At 44.9% G+C, this 12,759-nt stretch overlaps 1 pseudogene; it reads left to right on the top strand.

Moving 5' to 3' along the window:
• Positions 1-589: 589 nt before the first annotated feature.
• Positions 590-5,231, top strand: LOC123190325 (wall-associated receptor kinase 3-like; annotated as a pseudogene).
• Positions 5,232-12,759: the final 7,528 nt, after the last annotated feature.

Here is a 12,759-nt window from a genome sequence, read left to right as displayed (position 1 = left end):
GCCCTCTTATAAATGTATACACGCACACTCTATCTTTATGAGCACATCTGAAAGATTGGGCCGGCATATCATCTTGAAATTTACGAAGCCTCCATAAGCGCCTCGTCGTTGACGAGAAAATTTCCTCTCACTGAATGAGCATCGTCGAAAATCCTGTAATAAATTTAGAAATAAATGCGAACAACAGGACTTAAACTCTGATGGACCGGGAATACCACAGTCCCTCTAATCATCCAACCACAGGTTGGTTCGCGCCTCCTAATGTATTATGCTAGGCCTTTGTGAAAACAGACGTCGATCTCAACTTTATGCATTGACTCATGACACCAGCAAGGCCGGTCTTCGCCGTGCCTGTGATCCACTATTTACAGCTGTGGCCATTTCCGTCGAGCGACAATGATTGAAGAGAATTGACATCTCTTCAGAGACTGAACTTGCATGTAAAGCAGGGAACGTGAGGGATGAATTATCAAACTAGAATGGCTTACATTTCTGCTTAGTTCTCATTTCGTCAAGGTCTTCGCGAAGAAAGAGGTTTGCGAGGACTGAACCTCAGGTTTATATACATGCATCAGGAGGGAAGAAATATCTTTGATCTAGATAAAGAAGAGACACATAAACCTGAGGGCTTTTTGCACAAAACCACCAGGCGATGTGAGGCCAGGAATACCAGGAAGCTAGAAAGAAAGGTCGATGTTGGAATAAAGCATAGCCACCACACCGTGCACAAACGAGAGGAAGAGGCGACACGCCGTGCCGAAGGGAGAGCAGATCAGCCATGTCCGCATGGCGGCTCCGCCCGCTCATGCTCTTCCTCTTCCTCTTGTCAGTGTTGCCCCGCGACGCACTCTCACAGATAGCGCTGCCGCCACCGTCACCACCGTCTACGGTGGCGCGGAACATAACATGCAACAGCATCCAGCATCCATTCGGCGTCAATGGCAAAGCCCTGCAACAAGGCTTCGAGGTAACGTGCGGCCGAAACAATGAGGCCATGCTGCAGATCGACAAGCATAGCTATAAAATCGACCGTGTGTCGGTGGAAGGAGGCTTCGTCGTCATCTTAGCCGGGCCCATCCACCAAGTCTGCTACGACCGCAACGGTAAGCAGATGAAGGCCACCGGAATCGGCAATATCAGCTTGGAGCAGACGCCCTTCTCCTTCTCCAATCGCAATAAGCTGGTGGCCACTGGATGCAACTACAGGCTAGTTGCTAAGTTCAGCAACTCGTCAGTCGGTGACAACTCCTCACAACATAGGGAAGCTACCAGCTGCTCCCCCTACTGCGACGAAAGCTCCGGCACCGTCGATTGCCTTCATGGGGTAGCATGCTGCAACGCCTCCATGCCGATCGATGCCGCTCGGGAGTTCACCTTGAATTTCGACAAGATGGAAGAGCAAGACATGGGCCAGGAGGATGGCACTTGTAGCGCTGCCTTCTTCCTCGCCCCAGGCGATGAAGTCTTCAGGGGTGCCAGAGGCGGTGTCCAGAGGCCGCTGAAAGACATGTTGTTGCCGGCTGGTGACCACAGGATGATCTTGGATTGGGCAGTTGGACGCAGCACATGCCACCAGGCCTCGATCCACAACTTGGCGACACGGTACTGCAACAATATGAGCAGGTGCATTGACGCGCCCAGTGGAGCGGGCCATCTCTGCAAGTGTCATGCAGGGTATGACGGGAATCCGTACGCTGCCGATGGATGTGTAGGTAAATATTTCTTCATCCATCAGAGAGATATAATTTCACCTGCAGTTTCACATGAAAGCACACAAATCCACCTAAGGTCTTGTAATATAGCCTAGGCAGATTAACAAACATGCTTCTTTTTTTTAAAAAAAAAAGGGCAACCACACTGGTTCATTACTTTATCTTTGTTAGCTCAACCAGATGAAGAGATTGAAATCTAGGCAAGAAAGCTACCACACAGTCAAAAAACAAAGTTGGGTGGTTTTGGTTTCTAACACATCCTGGAGTTTCTGAAATTATCCTGTGCAACAGCCATCATCAGCAAAAAGCCTAGAAAATATACATGGGTTCCGGAGGGAATATCGAGGTCGAGACAGTATGAGTATAACTCGGTTTCATCACTTGCATAAATGGAACTAACTGAATATAAAATTATAAACCACGGGGTAAACTGCCAAACAGGACAATCAAGTTCAGCAGTATAAGAAATTCTAGTATTACTCAGCCTGTTTTTTGAATAGAAATATGCTTCTCTGATTTCTCAAATGAAGTGCTGCACTGTTGGTTTAGATATAAACGAATGTGAGACTCCCGGTGGCAACAATTGCACCCTTCGGTTCTACTGCAACAACACCCAAGGAGGTTATACTTGCTCGTGTCCCGATGGCTGGATCGGTGACGGTTACAAGACAAGGACAAGCTGCAAAGAGGCCATCAGTCCATCTGGTAATATCTAACGTTTCATATGTTTAGAAAAAGGAACCAAAATGTATACTGCCTGAATGTACTTAACATTTCACACAATATCAAAAGCTACAGCTAAGCTACTTTTATGCATAATCTCTGTTCCTCTGCACATGTTTTGAGCATGCATGCGGTCTCCAATGTATACCTTTGACCATTGTCTTTAACAAATACAGGTTAATCAGAATTACTTAGAAGGAAACAAAGTAATGAAATAAAAGTATTTCTAATGACAGATCTACTTATAACATTCGCCCATGAACATCCAAATACTTTTGTGTATATTAGCTTAGTTGTACAAGTTTTATAAAGTTAATTGCATGCATCCTAAAAAGACATGTGAAAGAGAACAGACAGAGTACCACCTAGCCTTTACATGTCATTTTAGGATGTGCGGTCACAAGGGGAAACTCCTGTACTCATCATATCCATTTTACTTCTATTTTCCAATTTATCTTAAGCACGCAGTTTCATCTTGGTCTCCAAGCTGAATAAGTGGATCACATATATGTCTATTTAGAGATGTCCAGGTTACAATTAGTGTCCTTAGTACCATCAGAAGATCTAATATTGACCATTCTCTTCCAATGCAGGTTCCCCTATGCAGCAACCACAAGGTATGAAAAAGAAAGTATTTGCTAACCAGCGGCGCAAGAGGACTAAATTATTAGTGCCATTGATGATTTATTGATATCTATTAGGTTCGAATGTGTGCACTCATCCTGAAAAGAACCCCTGCACATACCCAGCGTACTGCAGTGATGGACAAGGGGAAATTGTGTGTGATTGTCCTCCAGGCATGAGTGGCAATGGCCAGAAAGGGGGAAGTGGGTGTCAAAAGAACTTTCCCATAGATATTGCTTTTGGTAACTTACTCAATACACCTGGCATTACCAATTTTGATTATTATCTTTTGTTTTTAATTCATCTTATTCTATTGAGGCAATTCAGATATAGCAGTTCTGCAATGGTGCCATTGTGGTGTAATGATGTAGTACAGTGTCCTTGCCTATTTACTGCAGACCGCAAAATGACAATTTCACCAAATTCATATGTTCATAAATTGTTCACACATCTACATGTTTGGGTTTTTCTTTAGAAGAACTTGCAAACACACCTTTTTCTAATAAAGTGGGTAGGGGCACCCGAGCTCCGCAAATCTGTGTCCCTATACAACTCTTATGATGGCTCATACGAATGACCAATGAACTACAGGCAAAAATATTTTGCAAGTTTATATAGAGTGTTCATGATGTATGACCATAAGAGAAGGTTAACTGGATCAAACACATATTCCCTAATGGATAGCATTAAGGAGATTTGACAGTTTATGCTTGTCCCAAAGATTATGTCAATATAGCATCTGCATCGGAGTAATCAGACGTAACTTGGTAGCTATCTGCATTACGTGAAGAACGAAGACTTACTTTTTCATCAAATGTTTGCAGGTGTTGGTCTTGCACTTGTGGTTAATATCTAGCACAGCTCTGTGCTACTACTGGGCCATGAAGAGAAGAAAGATGAGAAGAAAGAGAGCTGAGTTATTCCGTAAGAATGGAGGTTTGCTGTTGCAGCAGAGATTTACAGCAATCACATCTCAAGGTACGGACTCGTCGGCAAAGATATTCAGTGCGGAAGAGCTCAAGACTGCAACTAACAATTACAACGAGACTCGAATCCTTGGCCGAGGTGCATATGGAACAGTATATAAGGGTGTTCTTCCAGATGAGACTGTGGTTGCTGTAAAAAAGTCCAGGGTGTTTGATGAGAGCCAGGTGGAGCAATTTGTCAATGAGATTACCATCTTATCACAGACCGATCACCCAAATGTTGTCAAGCTTTTGGGATGTTGTCTAGAGATAGAAGTTCCCTTGCTGGTGTATGAATTCATACCCAATGGAACACTCTTTCAGCACATCCACAACAGAAGTGGACCTCGCTCCTTAACATGGGAGGATGCCTTAAGGATAGCTGCAGAAACAGCAGAAGCACTTGCCTATCTCCATTCCACAGCTGCTATACCAATTATTCACAGGGATATCAAATCAAGCAACATACTGTTGGATGAGAACTTTGTAGCCAAAATTTCAGACTTTGGTGCATCAAGATCAGTTCCATTTGATCAAACTCATGTAACCACCCTTATTCAAGGTACTATAGGTTACCTCGATCCTGAATATTTTCAAAGCAGCCAGCTCACAGAAAAGAGTGATGTCTACAGTTTTGGAGTAGTTCTTGCAGAACTACTGACAAGGCAGAAGCCTATTTCCGTAGGCAGGCCAGAAGAATCATGCAACTTAGCCATGCATGTGGTAATTCTAGTAAATGAAGGGCGGCTACTTAAGGAGATAGAGCCACACATTTTGGAAGAAGCAGGTGAAGAGCAACTCTATGCAGTTGCGCAGCTCTCTGTGAGATGCTTAAGTATGAATGGACAAGAACGACCCATTATGAAGGAGGTTGCATCAGTTTTAGAGGAGCTAAGAAGGTCATTCACCAAGGAGCAAACTATGAGAAAAACAGATGAACCATATAATGAACAAGGGAACCTTCTACGTGAAGCAAGTTCCACTTCCAGCCTGCACCGTTCAGAAGGAAGTACACAGTTGAGCATGGAGGCTGAAATGAAAGCTTCTTGTCAGACTCCAAGATGACCCTTCTCATAGTATTTTAGTGTCAGTTGACATCTCAAGACAATGTGTAATATAGTTATGGAGAATTGCGTAAAATAGCTCAGAGCAATCACTATTTACTTATTCTTGATATCCCACAAATCACCCCAAATTCTTGATATCACAACTGTGGGTTCATATCCAATTTTACTTCCGATATTTACACCAAGTGAATATGATATCACATTCGTTCCTAATTTTGATCTAAATCAAGCATTAAAAAACTGTCTCGACTGACTGACATCGAGATGTATGCAAAACCAGGGGAATGCGGAGTGCCTGTGAAAACCTAGTCACATGCGCCTAATTGGCCCCTCAGGGTTAGATTATGCAGATAGTCCATGGTTCACACACAAAAATTCCATGTTGGTTTCAACTCAATGCATTGAGTTGCGCCATTCCACGTCCTATTAGCACTTGAGGCCTGGCTTGGCCAAGCTGAATGGTGGTTTGGTCAGTCAATGTGTGGCACTGCATCGCCCCGACCCCCGCGTCCCTCCTCGAGGCGACACGGGGGGAATCCAGATTCCAGCCACCGGCCGACCTCCTCTCCTCCCTTCCCCCTCGCCGCCGCCAAGGGCTACTGCCGGGCAAAGCCCGGGCACGGCCGGCGGCGGCGGGGTCTCTCCTCGGCGTGCCTCCCCGCCCTCTGACCATGGCGTGGTGCTCTGCCGGCGGCGGCGCTTGGCGGCGTGGTGCTGCGAGGGCGCGGCGGCGGCATGGCGCGCTGGCTGCGGGGGTGATGGAGCTCCGTCCCGTGGTGTTGCCTGCGGCTGCGGCGACCGGAGGTCTCCGTTCCGTCCCGATCCCTTTCTCCGGATCTGGATCTGGCCGGTCGAGACCCGGGCGTGGTGACGCCGGGCCTCCACGGCTGCTAGGCACGGTGGTCGTGCTGGCGGTTGCGTTGGGGCCCCGGTGTGGTGGTGGCGACGCGGCGGCGACCCGTGCACACGATGCTTGATGGAGGTTCCTTCAGCGGATCCGGGTGAAAACCTAGTTCTCGGCTTGATGCCAAGACCGGCGTTGGCGGCACTCTTTTGTGTCATTACCTTCTTGAAGGCATCGCCGTGGAGAAGCTCCAGACCTCTATCCGCTACCTTCGGGGGAAACCCTAGATCAGTAGATCAGATGACGGCGGCGCGTTGGTGTCGTTTCCTTCTTGGGGGCGTCATTCTTGGAGGCATACACGGGTTCGAGGGACCAGTGAGCGGTTTTTTTTGGCGGAGCGGTGCTTCATCCTGCACATTGATGACGGCGGATCTCGGCGGCGTGGTGCAGTGGAGACTCGGCGCCCGATGCGCGGTGCTGGACTCGCGCAGGAGGATGTTGCTGTCTGGCGTCATGGTGGCGTCGATGGCAGAGAGGCCTAACAAGATAGAAGCGTCAATATCTGCTCTGAAGACGGACCAGTGGAAGATGGCGGCGACGACACATGTGAGTGCGTCAGACCAGTTCTGCCCCAAACCCGGTATGTGGCTCGGCTGGGGCTTCTGGCTTTTGATGATAGGCTTAGGTGAGTGGACTGGGTATTTGGCCCAGCTAGCGCCCTTCATCATATGGATAGGAGTAGGGGCATATGATGCCAAGATGGCGGATTCAGGCGTATTGTTGTGATACTTTGTAAGGGCCTCGAGAATAATCAATAAAATGGCCGCATGCATATACCAGATGCAGAGGCCGGGGTCATCCTCCTTTTCTAAAAAAAAACTTGAGGCCTGGCTTAATGGACATTTTACACACAACCAGTGAGTCTAGTGTATACTTATATCGGTGATTGTCACACATAGAGATCACTGATCATGGAGTCATGGGTATAATTTTACCACAAAGCATAATCCACCTAAATCTTACTAGATGAAAGTATGCAGGATGTGGGTACTAATACACTTCTTTTCCCTAAGTAAGTGGCTGGACCAGCCTAGTAGAACATTTACCACTACTTCTTTTTTTAGCTAAGAACATTTACAGGGTGCTTGGATCCAAGGGACCTATTTTAGTCTGACTAAAAATAGTCTCTTTAAGAGGCTAAAGTTCCAAGCACCTTTGACTAAAGAGGGACTAAAACTAGTCTTGAGACTAAAATGTTTTAGTCAGGGTACCCCTACTAAAATGTGGATTAGTCCTCTCTCTCTCCTCATTTAACTCCTCTCTTTAATACATGCGAGTTCTGGATTGGAGGGTGGAGGATAATAAATGCTCATTAACTTGATTTTAGTCTCTTTAGTATTTGGATCTAAGCATGGGTGAGGCTAGCAAGTTTTAGTCCCACTACTTTTAGTCATGAGACTAAAACGTATCGAAGCACCCTTTTACTACTACTTTGATACAAGCGACTCACCCTGGCCTCTTGCATTCCACCGCCGAAGAAGCCACTAGCAGCTCCAAAATATAGAGGTAAAGATCCAAAGGTGAGTCTCCTTACCTCACCGTCATGGCGCCAGGCACCGGGACTCTGGCGCGGCTCCGACCCTAGCCTCCCCGAGCAAGCTCCAGCCTCATCACCACCCACATCCCCCCAGCCCCTCCCGGAGGCGCGTTACTCGGGGGCTCGGGGCTACACTTACCTCCCCGGGCCACGGCCCGCGAGTGCATGGTGAGACGACCTCCCACGATCTCAATCGAGGGTCGAGGGCTCGAGGCCAGCCGCTTCCTCGTAGCCTCCGACGACGCCCATCCAGCGTCCAGTCCGTGTCAGGACCGATCTATACCTATGCGAATTTAGCGAGTAAATCAAGAGGATTTGGTGCTGGGAAAGTCTCAGATCTGTATATATTTGCTATTGATTTAATGTTGGAGTATATCACAAGCCATCGAGGCGAGTCTGAAAAAGAGAGAGATGATTCACGCCGGCCACATCCCGGCTGGTTATATAGGCGAATAGTTACCGACAAGTGAAAAGTAACAGTAATTACTGTATAACGGCACATTAAGGGAATCAACGGCTCACGACGAAGCGGTATTGCGAGAAAGCCTCCCGATCGTTGGATAACTGAATCTTGACGACACATGCAGGTTCAGGCCTGACATTGCCCCCGTCTAAGAAATGACATGTCCTTAGGGCGTTTGATTTGCGTCTCTCCACGCTTGAGATGTTGCCTTGAAGAACTCCAGGAATGTATACTTGCTCAAATCAGGATCTTCCCAAGTTGCTTCTGTTGGAGAGAGGTTTTCTCACTGAATGTACCATTGCACAACCGGAAGATTGTTCCTAGGCACTTGTCTGACTTGTAACATTACCACTGGTCTAGTTTTGACAGTGACATCCTCATTCACCATAGGCAGATTGGGGCTGGGAATTGCTTTGCTTCCAATATGTTTCTTGAGCTGGCTGGCATGAAAAACTAGATGAATTTTAACATGTGGAGAAAACTGTAGTTTGTAGGCTGCTCTGCCCACTTTTTGAGTTACCAGAAAAGGTCCATAATACGTGTTGTGTAATTTGATTGCTCCCCTGAACCCAAAGGCCACTAGTCTGTAGGGTGCCATTTTGAGATATACTAAATCCCCAGTTGCAAAGCTTCTTTCCACTGTTTTGATGTCAGCAAATCTTTTCATCCTGTTCTGGGCTTGTGACAAATTTGCCTTGAGTTGGTCCAACATACTCTGTTTTGTAGTGAGGAAATCCTGAGCCTCTTCATCCTCTGGTCCTGGTATTGCCAACTCAGCAATCATTGGAGCAGGGAAACCACACAATGCCTGAAAGGGAGACATCTTTATAGCTGTGTGGTAAGTGGAATTGTACCAGTACTCAGCTGGGGCCAACCAAGCACTCCATTTCTTTGGTTCCTGAGTTGTCATGCATTTGAGATAGGTTTCTAAATATTGATTAACCCTCTTAGTATGTCCATCTGTTTGGGGATGGTAAGCTGAACTGTATCTTAACTCCACTTTCAATGTTGTAAAGATGTCCTTCCAGAGCTTGCTAGTGAAAATCCTATCTCTATGAGAGATGGTCATTTTTGGTGGGCCATGTAGTTTGATTATGTTGTCCACCACTGCTTGAGCTACTGTTAGCACTGAGTAAGGATGTGATAAAGGAATGAAGTGGGCATATTTGGTGAATCTATCCACTACCACCAGTATCACTTCCTTGCCTCCGAAATTTGGTAATCCTTCTATAAAATCCATGGAGATGTGTGCCCAGGCCATATCAGTAATAAGCAAAGGTTCCAACAATCCTGGCTGCAAGCAGTGTTCACTTTTAGCTCTTTGACAAGTAGGACAGGCAGCAATGAAACTTTCTACATCAGCTTTTAATCCAGGCCAGTCAAAAATCCCTTTAACTCTGTGGTAAGTAGCTATAACACCAGAATGCCCCCCTATAGGAGAACTATGGAGAGCTGTGAGCAACTTGTTTCTCAATTCGGGGACCTTGCCAACTAGAATTTTTCCTTTAAACATGATAATACCAGAAGATGTCATGGTATAATCATCCACAGTTTGGTCTTTGTGTAGTAACAACTGCTCTTGCAGTATTTTTCTTGCAGGGTATTTCAAATAACTATCCACTAGTTCTTCAGCCCAAGCTGGTACAGGAGAAGATATTGCCAAGCACTTAGGTAGCAGTCTAGATAGTGCATCTGCTACTCTGTTTTCAGCCCCTTTTTTATACTAGATTGTGAAATTGAATTCTAGCAGTTTCATCATCAACTTGTGCTGCACTCATTTAGTAAGTTTTTGATCTATTATAAATTTCAAGGATTGTTGGTCTGTTTTGATTATGACCTCATTTCCCAAAATATAATGTCTCCATTTCTTTAAGGCTTCCAATATGGCAAAGGCCTATTTCTCATAGGTGGACATAGCAGCATTTCTAGGGCAGAGAGCTGAACTGTAGTAAGTCAGGGGCCTTCCTTGTTGCATAAGTATAGCTCCAATCCCTTTTCCAGATACATCAGTCTCTAACACAAAAGGCTGAGAAAAGTTTGGCAATGCTAGAACTGGAGCTAATATAAGTGCTTGTTTGAGCTGAGAAAATGTTGTTGTATGCATTGGTGCCCATAGGAAATTTCCTTTTTCGGTAAATCATGCAATGGCCTACAAATCAATCCATAGTTTTTAATGAATCTTCTGTAACAACCAGCTAATCCCAAGAAACTTCTGAGTTTAGTGACATTAGCAGGTACTGGCCAGTCAGCAATTGCAGATATTTTCTTGGGGTCTGTAGCCACTCCCTCAGCAGAAATAATGTGTCCTAGATATTCAACTTGTTTCTCAGCAAATACACATTTGGAGAGTTTAGCAAACAAATGATTTTCTCTGAGCACTTGCAGCACAATCTTGATATGTTCTTCATGCTCTTTCAAGGTCTTACTATATATATCAACATGTCATCAAAGAAAACTAACACAAACACCCTCAAATATGGACTGAATATTTTGTTCATTAGTGCCTGGAAAGTACCTGGTGCATTAGACAATCCAAAGGGCATAACCAAATATTCAAAATGTCCAAGGAAGGTTCTGAAAGCAGTTTTTATGGATGTCTTCAGGATTCATTCTGATCTGGTGATAACCAGACCTCAGGTCAAGTTTGGAGAAGAATTTTGCTCCATGTAACTCATCCAACAAGTCTTCAATCACAGGTATGGGATATTTATTTTTGACTGTGAGAGAATTTAGTTCTCTGAAATCAGTGCATAACCTCGTAGAAGAATCTTTCTTCTTCACCAAAATGACAGGTGCTGCATAAGGGCTCTGATTGTGTCTGATTAAATGAGTAGCCAATAGTTTCTTTATTTGTTCCTCCATTTCCTTCTTTTGATGTTGAGTTACTCTATAAGGTCTAAGTTGAGGGGGAGCTGCTCCAGGTATCAATGGAATAGTGTGGTCCAACTCTCTATGAGGAGGAAGAGTAGTTGGTTCCTCAAATAAATCTGCATATTCCAACAGCAACTTTTGAATTTGAGGAGGAGTTGGGAACTTTCTCAGGTACTTCCTTGAGTATAGTTTCCACTTGTAATAGAAATCCTTCCACACCTTTATCCAGAAGCTTATGCATTTTCTCGGCTGGAATTTCCTTTATATTTTCCACATCATTGTATATAGTTGTTGTAACTGTTTGCTTGTCTCCTTGTGTGAAGTTGGAAGTATTTCTTGGTATATCAAAAGCAATAGGACTCATTGTTGTAAACCAATCATACCCCAAAATCACATCATGACTAGGAAAGGACAATGTTCTAAAGTTATGCTTGAGTTTGTTTTTGGCCAGTTGGAATTCACAGTCAGGTACTACTGCTGTAAACCACAATTTACTTCCCCCTGCTACTGCAATAGCTCTTGGTTTAACTGGCAAGAGCTGGCAATTTGCTTTAAGTGCAAACTCCTGATTGATGAAAGAACAAGAACTGCCAGAATCTAACAGTGCTACAGCTCTCTTGCCATTAATGTGAATGAGAACAGTTGGAGTTTTAACTGCTATCTGCTGCCCCATAGCAAAAGCAGATATAAACATTGAAGGAAATATGCCCTATAGGCAATAATAAAGTTATTATTTATTTCCTCATATCATGATAAATGTTTATTATTCATGCTAGAGTTGTATTAACCGGAAACATAATACATGTGTGAATACATAAACAAATATAGTGTCACTAGTATGCCTCTACTTGACTAGCTCGTTGATCAAAGATGGTTGAGTTTCCTAACCATAGATATGAGTTGTCATTTGATTAATGGGATCACATCATTAGGAGAATGATGTGATTGACTTGACCCATTTCGTTGGCTTAGCACTTGATCGTTTAGTTTACTGCTATTGCTTTCTTGATGACTTATACATGTTCCTATGACTATGAGATTACGCAACTCCCGAATACCGGAGGAACACTTTGTGTGCTACCAAACGTCACAACATAACTGGGTGATTATAAAGATGCTCTACAGGTGTCTCCAATGGTGTTCGTGGAGTTGGCATAGATCAAGAATAGGATCTGTCACTCCGATTGTCGGAGAGGTATCTCTGGGCCCTCTCGGTAATGCACATCACTATAAGCCTTTCAAGCAATGTGACTAATGAGTTAGTTGCGGGATGATGCATTACGGAACGAGTAAAGAGACTTGCCGGTAATGAGATTGAGCTAGGTATTGAGATACCGACGATTGAATCTCGAGCAAGTAACATACCGATGACAAAGGGAACAACGACGTATGTTGTTATGCAGTTTCACCGATAAAGATCTTCGTAGAATATGTAGGAACCAATATGAGCATCCAGGTTACGCTATTGGTTATTGACCGGAGACATGTCTCGGTCATGTCTACATAGTTCTCGAACCCATAGGGTCCGCACGCTTAAAGTTCTATGACGATCGATATTATGAGTTTATATGTTTTAATGTACCAAAGATAGTTTGGAGTCCTAGATATGATCATGGACATGACGAGGAGTCTCGAAATGGTCGAGACATAAAGATTGATATATTGGAAGCCTACATTTGGACATCAAAAGAGTTCCGGGTGAAATCGGGATTTTACCGGAGTGCCAGAGGGGTTACCAGAACCCCCCGGGGGTTAATGGGCCTTATTGGGCCCTAGTGGAGAGAGAGAGGGGGGGGGCGTCCAGGGCAGGCCGCGCGCCCCCTCCCCCTCTGGTCCGAATTGGACTAGGAAGGGGGGGGGGGCGCCCCCCTTTCCTTCTCCTTCTCCCCCTTC

The sequence above is a fragment of the Triticum aestivum genome, chromosome 2A, assembly GCF_018294505.1.
Source record: "Triticum aestivum cultivar Chinese Spring chromosome 2A, IWGSC CS RefSeq v2.1, whole genome shotgun sequence".
NCBI lineage: Eukaryota > Viridiplantae > Streptophyta > Magnoliopsida > Poales > Poaceae > Triticum > Triticum aestivum.
The sequence above is the reverse complement of the archived record's forward strand: the minus strand, read 5'-3'. Positions and strand labels throughout refer to the sequence as shown.